The following is a 13,538-nucleotide window of genomic DNA, read 5'->3' on the forward strand; positions in this document are numbered from 1 at the left end:
TATAAGGTGATGAAGGGGATGGATAGGGTAGAGGTTGAGAGGTTCTTCCCGCTCAGAAAGGACAGCAGGATTAGAGGGCACAGCCTCAAGATAAGGGGGGGGCAGTTTAGAACGGAGTTGAGGAGGAACTTCTTCACTCAAAGGGTGGTGAATCTCTGGAATTCTCTGCCCATTAAAGTGGTGGAGGCTACCTCACTAAATATATTTAAGACGCGGGTGGATAGGTTTTTGGTAGGCAAGGGGATTAAGGGTTATGGGGAGAAAGCGGGAAAGTGGAACTGAGCCACTTCAGATCAGCCATGATCTTATTGAATGGCGGGGCAGGCTCGAGGGGCTAGATGGCCTACTCCTGCTCCTATTTCTTATGTTCTTATGTTCTAATTAAAAGAAAACAGGACTACTACATACACTGATACAAAAGTGATAAACAAGCATGGGAACTATAACATGCCAGAAAGAAAGACTTGTATTTATATAGCACAATATAAATTTGTATACAACTACAGTCTTTCATATGAGCACATGCACATTACAAACACACAAAATAGGAGCAGAGGTATGCCATTTGGTACCTTGAGCCTGCTCTGCCATTCAATAAAATCACAGTTGATCTGTTTGCATCGAGTTCCACATTCCCCACTGAACCTGTTCTGTTAAACTAATGGCTATAGAATCTAAAACATTGCCATGGAGAACGCACGAGTTGATTGTGATTGCTTGGCAGTTAACTATCAGTAACCATCAACTGGTGCATTATCAATGGTAACACCTCTACCAATCAGAGGCCACTTACTAACCAATCAGCATCTTCTTCTCATACAGCATAACATTGTTGTTTCCCCTGATGTTAGTATTCTTGTGATTCTCCAGACGAGTGCAAGATGAAAAGCTTCAAAAAAATGTTTTTTTCAGCAATAATCATGCATCTACCTCCTAATCACAACAATTAAAATTTTAGTGTATCTATTTATAAGAGGTTCAAGTAAATGCCAACAGCATGCATTCAATTAAACATAATTAAAATACAACTAACACTTAAAACTGCACTAGAAGTCAAAGTAGGTTTTAGATGAGGCTTGCCCAATCCACAGCCAAGGGCAGCGTGTAGCCAGCAAAACCCCTCTATTTGGCCCTGGAGCCATTGTTCAAAATGTCATTAAGACGGCACATGAAGGTTAAAGGATTCTGCAAGGGGCTGCTCCTCCAAACACAAACTGTTCCCCTCACACCTTTGCTGTTGAGAGTCTCACTTGGGGGAAAAAACAGCCTGTGAATAGAGGAACAGTGAACACCAGCAGCTGTGTGTTTATGGAGATGGAGAGAGAGAAAGAGAGAGAGATAGACACACAAGGCCATGCAGGTCTTCCATTTCCCATGCTTACACATCTCTAGTTCGCACTGCCTACCCCAGTTTTTACTCCCTTTTCCATTCCCATGCCACCTTTACCCTTCTCCAACCACCTTTCTCCTTCTCTCACCACCTTTTTGCAGCACCCACCACTTTTCCCTTTCTCCCACTGCCTTTCCCCTTCTCCTGTCAACTTTCCCTTTGTCCTGCCACCTTTCCCCGGAACAGCTTGGCTCAGGCGCTTGGCAAATTCTGGAGCACAGGTCTTCAATATATTTGCCAGAATATTGTCAGGGCCCATTGACTTTGCAGTATCGAGTGCCTTCAGCTGTTTGCTGCTGTCACGTGGAGTTAATTGAATTGGCTGAAAACTGACATCTGTGACGCTGGGGACCATTGGGGGAGGCTGAGAGGATTTTCCACTGAGCACTTCTGGCTCAAGATTGTTATGAACTCTTCAGCCTTCTTCTGCATTGATGTGCTGGGCTCCTCCATCATTGAGAATGAGGATATTTGTGGACCCTTCTCCCCCAGTGAATTATTTAATTGTCGACCAGCAGAGGCAGCAGAGAGACTTCACCAAGAAGCATTCTGGGAGAAATCAGCCTGGCTATATGGTAGATAGAGGAAGAACCCCTCCAGAGACAAACAGGAGAAGGACATCCAACAGAGAGACTTCACTGAGGGGCATACTGGGAGAAGTTGCCACAGTCACCCTGGCTGTATAGTCAGTAGAGGAAGTACTGGTGTCAAGGGTTGTTCTCGTTCCCAGTGCCAGTGCCTAGGTCAATGCCAGGTGGTCCATCGGGTTTCGTTTCTTTTTGTTTTTTATAGCGGTTGAATACAATTGAGTGGCTAGCTAGGCCATTTCTGGGGACATTTGAGATTCAACCGCATTGCTGTGGGTCTGGAGTCACATGTAACCCAGACAAGGGTGGCAGATTTCCTTCCCTAAAGGACATTAGTGAACCAGTTGGGTTTTTATGACAGTCAACAATGGTTTCATGATCATCATTACATTTTTAATTCCAGGTGCTTTATTAAGTTTTAAAAAGGGTGCCCCAATCTTGGAACAGCAGGGCTGGTAGGTGCGTTCCTCAAAATGATCTCATTAACATTTTTTAGGTGGTTAGGCAGCCATTGATGTCTTAGTGGAACATAGTTCCACAGATCTCCACATGTACCTCATCCAAATGGGGGTTACAGGTGATGGGTATTGACTGGCTAGTCCACACCGACCACAATCCCACCCCATAACCCCATGCATTTACCCTAGCTAGTCTCCCTGACACTAAGGGGCAATTTAGCATGGTCAATGCACCTAACCAGCATGTCTTCGGACTGTGAGAGGAAAGTGGAGCACCAGGAGGAAATTCACGCAGACACAGAGACAACATGAAAACTCCACACAGACAGTGGCCAAAGCAGGGAATCGAACCTCGGTCCCTGGCGCAGTGAGGCAGCAGCGCTAACCACTGTGCCACGATGCTGCCATATGGATATTAATCTGTGATGCTGACGTGACTAAAGCAGAAACAGGGACAGAATTTGGGGTCATCACAAGAAGTCCACGCCAAAAATTCTCAGAAGAAGCTTCCTTGTTATATCAATCTGATATTCCCAAGTGGTTATAGATTCCTTGGTTGGGAGAGATATTTGTTAGGCCGTGTTGAATTATGTGGAGTATTTTGGTGCATTTGACTCAGCCTAGATTGCAGGGTGGTTCAAAATTTTTATGAAGTCGAGTTTGAACCGCACTCTCAAAAGAAATGCAACGTCCAAACCACAGTTCACATTGTAAATCTGAAACATTTTGATTGATTCTGCAATGCAAACAGAACATTAAGCAATAGGGTACTGTCTGAACCCTGTGAAGGATTTACTAGTCTCCCCTCTAAACAATGTGCATTACTTACACTCCTGCTGTATAGCGTATTGATACAAATTTCATTATTTAATATCAACTCATTTGCAGAATCGGTTTTGTAGCCCATACATCAAACTTAGAATTCAAAAATATTTTATTTATTAGTGTCAACAGCAGGCTTACATTAACACTGCAATGAAGTTACTGTGAAAATCCCCTAGTCACCACACTCCAGCGCCTGTTCAGGTACACTGAGGGAAAATTTAGCATGCCCAATGTACCTAACCAGTATGTTTTGCGGACTGCAGGAGAAAACCGGAGCACCTAGAGGAAATCCATACAGACACAGAGAGAACGTGCAGACTCCTCACAGATAGTGACCCAAGCCAGGCATCGAACCCAGGTCCCTGGTGCTATGAGGCATCAGTGCCAACCATTGTGCCACCGTGCAGTCCCAACATATCTCAAACACTGTAATAATTTAGTTTTTAGAAATTATTTTCTGAGATGTGAGCATCACTAGCACTTATTGTCCATCCCTGCTTATCCTTGAGAAGGTGTTGGTGAATGACCTTGAACCTCTAGCCCATCCAGTGCAGGTATGTCCATAATGCTGTCAGAGAGAGAATTCTAGGATTTTGACCCGGTGGGAACTGTCAGAAACAACCACCTGATGCCCTCTAGAAATAACAAAATACAAGGTAGCCATCCACATAAAAGTTTAGCTTGTGCTGTGCATATAAATGGTATGATGTGGAGATGCTGGTGTTGGACTGGGGTAAACACAGTAAGAAGTCTCATAACACCAGGTTGAAGTCCAACAAGTTTATTTGATAGTAAACCCACTAGCTTTCGGGGTTTGCCCCTTCATCAGGTGAGTGGAGAGTTCTGGTCATAACATATAAATGTTGACAGAATACGGATATCAGTCTTTGATGCAGACTCAGCTGGAACGGAAACAGGAGTGACAGTGAAGGAGCAGTGATATAGTTTCAAGTCTGGATGGTGCAAAATTGGAGGAGAACTTTCAGGTAGTGATGTCCCCATGCACCTGCTGCCCTTGACCTTCGAGGTGGTGAGGTCACGGGTTTGGAAGGTGCTGTCAAAAAGAAGCTTGGCGTGTTGTTGCCATGCATATTTTATTTTGCACACTTGCTGCCACTGTGCATCAGTGGTGGAGGGACTGAATCTTTGATGAAATGGGTGAGGTGCCAATCCAACTGGTTGTGTTATTCTGGATTGTGTTGAGCTTTTTGAGTATTGTGCAAGTTGCAGTCATCCAACCCAGCAAGTAGAAATTATTCCATTGCACTCCAGACTTTTGCCTCGTAAATGGTAGACTGGCTTTGGGGACTCAGGAGACGTGTTGCTGCCATTGAATTCCCAGACTGTGATCTGCCTGCATCACCACAGTATTTAGAGTGCTGGTCCAGTTTAGTTCCTGCTATTTGTGGACAGGGACTACCTGGGCAATTTCTAAATTGTTGCTGGGTGTCAGTGCTGTAGCTGTACAGCTTGGCTAGGGAGTTTTGCCTCATCCTGCAGCACAAGTCTTTAGTTCTACTGCCAGGATGTTGTCAAGCCCATATCCTTTAAAAGAGTCCTGTGCCTTCAGTCATTTCTTGATATTATGTGGAGTGAATTGAATTGGCTGAAAATTGACATCTGTGATGCTGGGGATCCCCACTGGGGATCTCCAGAGGAGGTTGAGATGAATCATCCACCTGGTGCTTCTGGTTGAAGATTGTTGAAAATGTTTCAGCCTTACTCTTCTCACTGATATGCTGAACCCCCCCATCATTGAGAATGGGGATATATATTGAGCCTCTTCATCCGGTTAATTATTTAATGATCCCCTCAAATCACAATTGGATGTGGAATCGCAGAATTCTGACCTCATCCATTGATTGTGGGATCGCTGAGCTTTGTCTACTGCACACTGCTTCAGCTGTTTGGCATGTAAACAATCCTGTTTTGTAGTTTCACTTGTCATTTCAATGCATCAGCCCATTCCTGCTCTAACCGTTCTGTCCTTGCCCTACTGCAGTGAAACCCAATGACAGCTCAAGGAATAGTGGCTCATATTTCATTAAGATATTTTACAGATTTCTGGACCAAGCACTGAGTTCAACACTTTTAGAGTGTAACTTCTACCTCCATTTTCAATGATAGTAACTGTCGGTAATAATTCTGTGCTCATTTAATCACTCCTGCCTTCCACTGTATTACAGACCTTCCCGTATGTTCCACCCCTGCCTGTGTAATTACTTAAGGCCTGTCACATTTTGCAGCTCTCATGAACGTTCAGAAACTTAAATTTTTTTTTTTGTTTCTCTCTGCACAGATTATGGCTTATCTGCTGAGTATTCCCAGCATTTTCTGATTAAGAGGGAACTGGAGAAAAGTTGGAGAAAAATGCAGTTGTAGGAATTGAGTCCTTATGCCGCTGAACTGGTAATCCAGAGAGTGTGTGTGTCCAGATATTCACAATGACAGGTGGAGAATTCAAACTCAATTTAATATAAGATCTGCACATAAAATAAAAGTTTATTTTTGGTGAAAGCGGCGATGAAGCTGTTGACAGCAAAAGCAGAAAATGCTGGAAAAACTCAACAGGTCTGACAGCATGTGGAGAGAGAATAGAGCCAACATTTCATATCTGGATGATCCTTCGTCAGAGCTGTCATCCTGACTCAAAACGTTGGCTCAATTCTCTCTCCACAGATGCTGTCAGACCTGCTGAGCTTTTCCAACATTTTCTGTTTCAGATTCCAGCATCTGCAGTAATTTGCATTTATCCATGAAGCTGTTGAACAAAGCAATTGTTTCATTAATAGTCTTAAGAGAAGAAAGTCCACCACCTTACTTCATTTGGTCTACTCATGACTTTTTGTCTGCCCTTCTGAACTAGCCAAGCAAGCCTATGGCGTTTATCAAAACAATTACAAAGATGACTGGACCAGAGCAGAGGTTCAGAAGTTTGTGCATCACCAACTTCACAGGGCAACTGGGGTTATCTAACATATGCAACCTGACCAGTAATACCTAGGATGAAGTTAGAAAAATAAATTCTAGCAGCAGCTTGTCTCAATTGACAGAAATCTTGCTCCTGCCTCAGGCAATTATAGGTTAAAGTTCAGCATCAGGGTTTGAACTCACCTTTGACAAAGGGTCATCTGGACTTGAAACATCGGCTCTTTTCTCTCCTTACAGATGCTGCCAGACCTGCTGAGATTTTCCAGCATTTTCTCTTTTTGTTCGAACTCACAATGTAGTTTGTGTATTTCTGTGGAGTATTGAAAGAATGTTGAATTTTCAGAAGTTCAAATTTTCATTTGGATGAGTGATGAGAAGGGATGCTTTACCTCTCTGAAGACAAGTGGTCCACGGCCTGAGCAGCAAAGCTGTGGATTACAGAATTCGACAATCTAAATTAAACTGCAGTCGACCTGATGAGAATTCGGACTGGCCAATTTACAACACAAACTCAGGTCAAAGGCAAGTAAGGGAAAGTCTGGACTTGCCCAGGAGGTTGGAAGCCAAGATGCTCAGCCCTGACCAAAGACAGTATTGGTGTGTTCCCCAGTTTTGGCTAGGTTCTCTGGTATCTTGAATTCCCGCTGTTTCCTTCTATGGAAAAAGACTGCCTGCATCCCAGGCACCTGAGGGTGGATACCTAGGAGACCCTGGCGTCTTCTATATGTGGAATCAGCAATCCCACTGGGTGCTGCAACCACTGCCTGGCAACCTTATTGGCTGGAAGCCAGAGAACCCTCCGGAAAGATGCGAAGAAGAGACACCTGGAGACCACCCCAGCAACAATGCGGCAGCAGAGACGCAGCAAGGATCCAGCAAGAAAGCATAAAAGACTCAAGATCATTAGGACAATGGAAGACCCTGAGTTTAGAACTCAGTGAAGATCCAAGACCAAGATTTGTACCTGGTAGAGCAAGTCTGGCCAGTTCAATCTCATGAATAGTGTCTAGATCTCAGATAAATTAAGATAGATTGGTTTATTTGAGTTAAAAGAGTGATGTAAGAAATTTGGTACCCTGAGTATTAAAATAAAGACCAAAGTTTATTTCAAGTATAATTGTGAGTTGACTCTTGTCCTTTGTTTGGCTCACGAGTAAGAGCACCTGGGTAAATGAGTTTTTGTGCAAACTGGTCAAAGTGTCTAATTTCCAGACACCGTCTTGCTTTAAGTGAATTGTAAAATTGACTCAGAACTAGGTAAAGAGCACAAAGAACAAAAGACATGTCGTAATTAGCATTTTCGTTCAGACTAATAACGCTTACCTGCTTCAGTCTTAGTATTTGGGCCAAATAAGCTTGATTAGCTTATTTCAGTATGTACAAGTGGACTAATAGTTATACAGCTAAAAAATATTGCTTATCTTTGCCACGAATATGCTATACAATTGCATGCACTTGAGCTTCACTACCACAGTCTTCTTCCTATATGTCGTGTGTCGAAAGTTGAAAAAGGAAGCCCAAACGTGCTTGGTGGAAATGATTATCTTCAGAGCATTGCTGCACACCAGGAGATATTATCATTGTTACTTCATTTCACTATGCAAATATTAGTTGAAAAAAAAGTACGATCCCATATCAAACATTCAAATAATGTTTTAAAATTGCAGCTAATCATAATACTTTACTCTGCTTTTTCCACATTAATGCAACTTATTTGCATTTTTAAAATAAATATTTCAGACCTTAATGAGGGAAAGATACCACACAAGGCCTTCTCATACATGGTGCAGCTACTCTTCTGGTTACAACTTCAGCAACAGAGACCCTGACCAACCTGTCTGTCCACAGGCGAGATATCAACGTCTTCATCAGTTGGTTCTTGTGGTGACAGATTGGAATCAACCTCAAGTAATGTGGTCAGGTTGTAGTCAACTGATACCATGTCTAACTGCACAAAGTCATCTGTCAGTTTTGGAAATTCAGTTGGCAAAGATGAAAAGTTAACAAACATGAAATATAGTTAGGATTACGCATTCTTACTGAAATAAAGAAGCGTGAGTCATCATTTTCTCTGCAATTAAAATCTTTATTTGTTTTTATTTTCATTTCTCTCAGATACAGAACTTGGTCCACATTTGCCAACTTTAAACTCACATGGAAAATTTCGGATTGAATTTCAGAGCCATGAGATCATGAGGAGAGACTAAGTCGGTTAAGATTATATTCATTGGATTTCAGAAGAGTGAGAGGGAATCTCATTGACTTATAAAATTCTGACAGGTTTAGGCAGGGTAGATTCAGAATGTTCCTGATTTTGGTGGGGGGGGAGTGGGGGGCAGGGGCAGGGGACGTCCAGAACTCATAGTTTGAGGATAAGGGGTAAACCTTTTAGAATTGAGGTTAGGAAACATTTCTTCACCCAGAGAGTGGTGAATCTGTAGAATTCGCCATTACAGAAAGTAGGTGAGGCCAAAATGTGTTATTTCAAGAAGAAATTAGATATAGCTCTTGGGGCTAAAGAGATCAAGGGATATGGGGTGGGGGGGAAAATCAGAGTATTAAATTTGACAATCAGCCATGATCATAATGAATGGCGGAGCTGGCTCAAAGGGCCAAATAGCCCACTCGTGCTCCTATTTTCTATGTTTTCTAATCATTTGACAATTTAAGCACAGAGTAGATTGGTATGTAACATTCACCATGATGGGTAAAATAATGGACATCATATTGTACATATGCTGTATGTGCTAACTTTCCCAGAAAACAATGCATTGCCAGTTTAACAACTTACTCCTTAAATTGAGCACAAGATTTGTGATGAAAATGTTAAACTATGCAACAGGAATGTTTGTGACCTTAAGAAACCATACAAAGAATATGAAATAAGCTGAATTTTAATTATGATTCACATTATAACCATCAGAATCGAAGTGCCAACAAAAAGGATGTTCAGACACTCTACTTCAAAAGGGAAATAAATAGGAACAGCCTGAATTCACTTTCATTTCTAGCTGCCTGATAATGGTCATAACACCAGCCACAAGAACTGCTACCATGGTTTTACTCATCTTTTATCTTGCCAGCCCTTTGTGATGCATACATAGCTTTTTTCAGGGCTATTGAATACAGTCTAATCACATCCTATCAGATTGTTTGCTGCAACTGCCTTCTGATATCTTAATGGCAATAAAGTTCATTACTAAATGTCACATGTAGCTGTCAACCTTTGATGAAAACTAGAGTATAATTGATTTATCACAAAGTAAATATAGCTGTGATACATTTGAAGAAATTAACAAGGACAGAGAGGAGATTCTGAATGGTCTGGCAGACTTAAAAGTAGATAAGTCTCCAGGGCCGGATGAAATGTATCCCAGGCTGTTCAGTGAGGCAAGGGAGGATACATCAGGCATGCTGGCAATAATTTTAACTTCCTCTCTGGCCACAGGAGAGGTGCTGGAGGACAGCCAAATGCTAGATTATTCAAGAAGGGAGGAAGGGATAGACCAGGGAACTACCCTCTACATTCAAATCTAAATAATTTATATAAACCACAAACAGCAAGGGCCCCAACACTGATATCTGCAGGACCCTATTTTTGCAGTCACAAAAACACCACTTGACCACCACCCGCTGCTTCCTGCCACTCAGCCAATTCAGGATCCAACTTACCAATTGCCTTGGATCCCATAGGCTCTTACCTTCACTATCAGTCTCCAATATAGGACCTTGTCCAACTGCAGCCAAAAGGCCACTGCAAAGTATTATTTGATTCACATTAAGCTTTCTATGGAAGGGGGATATGTAATTAAATATTTTGCACTACTGACATATAAGTGAACTGCAGAGGTATTGCCCACTACACTAATGAGATTAAGAGCTACCACAAACCAGACAATCGGATTACCCCCTTATGAACTAATGACAGGATGGGCAATGCAATTACGAGAAAGCATCATAACAGGTGGGACCAATGTAGGTTCACTGAAAGATAAAATCAGGAGATACATTTTGGAACTAAGCACCCAACTAAAAGGGATGCACAAATTGGTAAAAGACAATGAGAAAAGAAAAGACGTAGAGACAGAGCTTGAAATGCTCCCTGATGTCCCAACAGCGGTAAGTTGCATCCTAGTAAAAGCATTACCTGACAAACGAGAGTTTGCACCAAAATGGAATGGGCCATTTGAAGTTATAATTAGTGGACACACCTGTGCCTGTATAGACATAAGAGGGAAAGGTATATGGAAACATTGGACCCAGCTGAAATTACACAAAGAATGAATGAATGACTGAATTAACCAGACTGCTTTCCTCAACACAGGCAAAGACTGCAAGCAAGAGCAACTGGCGCGTTTGGGTTAATAGTATAACTTCTGGAGATTATATAAATTATAGTGTTAGGATTGATACTTGATTGTTGCGAATATGTATGTAACTGCATATGTAACTGTACTACTCTGCATTGTCATGATTGTAAATTTGACTGGATTGGAAGATAATCTATTTTTTAAAGCTCATATACGCTTGTATGGCAATCGAACTGTATGTTACCCGTTAGCACAATCAGTAGAAGCTCTATTTGTAGCCACCCTGGGTGGACCTCTCATGACTTATATATAGTAGATACATCAGATGCACCCTGTAAAGAACAAATTGGCAAATATAAAAGAAGTATACAGGGAAGATGTGTGGGACTTGTAAACCCCACAGATCCTGAGGGCAGGGAGTTCCAACAGGTGGGAGGAAAAGCTTGTTCTGATATGGCAAGCTATCCGCTTTGTTTTAAGGGATAGGGATGAGGATGTGTCTATGCCTTGGTCCCTACGAATGATTCCTGCGTGCAGATGCAGTGTGTCCGTCAACATTGTCGGGTTAATAAGGGACAGTTTACTTGCACTTGTGATGAACAGAAATGTCTAAATATAACCATGGGAAGCCAGCTCATTTGTGGACAATGCAATGGGACTCATGTAAGCTCAGCCAAATGGACATACCCATTTGATACTTACCAGGTGGTGAGATCAAACAGGGAGTCAAGTAAACCGAACAATTGGCAATATAAATAAACTCATAATCGAGACAGTAAATGTCGCTGGGCTAAGAAGGGATGTGTGTTCCTCTTCAATGGTACTTACACAACAGAAACACCAAACCTCCCAAACCATTTTGCAGTAGGAACAGTAGGACCACTGACTGTTCCATGCCCTCAGAAGGGGCATATTTGGAGAATAGTAACCTGGGCTATTAGCAAAGAGTTCTGCACCAACTGGGAAGCCCCGGGCACAATGGGATCATCACTGGGATATGGGTTCCTTGGCGCCTTATCTCTTGAGGGGTGGGGGGGCAGCAGGAGTGATTACCTCAAAAAATACGAATCATATTGTTTGTGGACTAACAGTCCTGGGAAACAGCACTTCAAAAGCACTGAGGCTGTTAACCAAGAAATAGCTGAACTGAGATTGTATGCACAGCAGACACGATACGCAGTGGACTATCAATTAGCACAAGGGGGAGTGTGTACACTCATAGGCAACAAATGCATAACCCATGTCACAGATGAGTCCTGTATCATTACACAAGTCATCAATAGCATCAGAACAACTTGATAACTTCAGACAGGGATCCAAGAAAGGAAGTAGCTGGCTGGAATGGCTAGTGGGGGGATCCTGGGAATCTTACTTATTACATGGATTAGTCATACTTATTTCAATAGTAATTGTCTGTTGTCTAATTGCTGGATGCCTAAAAGTCTGCTGCAAGGTTATGGTAACGAGAACTGTGCCAGGAGCCGGTGTATCAATCGAGGAAGAACCCATGATGAAGATCCCCGAAGACATCAGAAGAAATGAAGAAGAAAAGAAGAAAATTGACCTCTTTATCTGAATGTGTAATTGTTGGTCTTGGGATTATTAAAGTCATAATCCAGACCAAAAGTGGGGACTGAAGTGGGGAAAATCATAAAGATGGGTACCTGACACATAAAATGGCTGCCTGGTACATAAAAAAGGTTACCTGGGAGAAAGACATTAAGCAGGCACTGACTGTTAGCACAGATAGCTACTTGAAATTAAAACATGCAGGAGTTATTTAAAGTTAAACATGCAGGATTCAGATACTGCAGGAAACCAGTAAATAGTTTGAGGCACATTAAAGATAAGGACAGATCTAGGACAATAAGAACTGATAAAGAGATTAACCATAAATGGGAACAGGAACACATAAATGCAGGAAAACCAATTACTGTGTGTATAGACCGAAACCAAGTCATTGACAGTCACTGAAGGAGGAAATGTAATCATGCTATGAAACAATGCGATGTTAAAAGCCAAGGTCTGAATATATCTGGCTGTAACAATGTGTTAAACTATTGATCCGACTCAACTATAACAATGTGTTAAATGGCTAATGTCCAGACTATCCATTGTCTGAAAAGTATAAAAATGAACCACTCCTATTGTATTGTTGAGAAGGTAGCTGCCAAGTACTGCAGAGTACCAGTGCTTTCTTCCCGAAGCTTCATGTCCGAAATAAAACTGTACTTTTGAATCTCCAGTCTGACTCCGGTGGTAATTTCCCACAACAGTATGCATTGATCGCTTGAGGTAGCAGGACAGGTGGATAAAGTGGTTAAGAAGGCATATGGTATACTTGCCTTTATTAGCTTAGGCATAAAGTTTAAGAGCAATGAGGTTAAACTATAAGTATATACAGTGTAGAGGATCAGAAGGATCTTGGTGTCCGAGTCCATAGGACTCTTGAATCGGCCTCGCAAGTGGAGGATGTGGTCAAGAAAGCGTATGGTATACTAGCCTTCATTAATCGAGGGATTGAGTTTAGGAGTCGGGAGATAATGCTGCAACTTTATAAGGCTCTTGTCAGACCCCACTTAGAGTACTCTGCGCAGTTCTGGTCACCTCACTACAAGAAGGATGTGGAAGCTATTGAAAGGGTGCAGAAGAGATTTACAAGGACGTTGCCTGGATTGGGTGGCATGCCTTATGAGGATAGGTTGACGGAGCTAGGTCTTTTCTCCCTGGAGAGATGAAGGATGAGCGGTGACCTGATAGAGGTTTATAAGATGTTGAGAGGTATTGGACTATGAAGAGAGACTAAGTAGACTGGGTCTGTACTCTTTGGAGTTTAGAAGGATGAGGGGGGATCTTATAGAGACCTATAAGATAATGAAAGGGATAGATAGGGTAGAGGTAGAGAGATTCTTCCCGCTTAGAAAGGATAGCAGGACTAGAGTGCACAGCCTCAAGATAACGGGGGGATCAGTTTAGATTGGAGTTGAGGAGGAACTTCTTCACTCAAAGGGTGGTGAATCTCTGGAATTCTCTGCCT

The sequence above is a fragment of the Carcharhinus amblyrhynchos genome, chromosome 5 (genome assembly GCF_965287045.1).
Source record: "Carcharhinus amblyrhynchos chromosome 5, sCarAmb.v2.hapA, whole genome shotgun sequence".
Classification (NCBI taxonomy): Eukaryota; Metazoa; Chordata; class Chondrichthyes; order Carcharhiniformes; family Carcharhinidae; genus Carcharhinus; species Carcharhinus amblyrhynchos.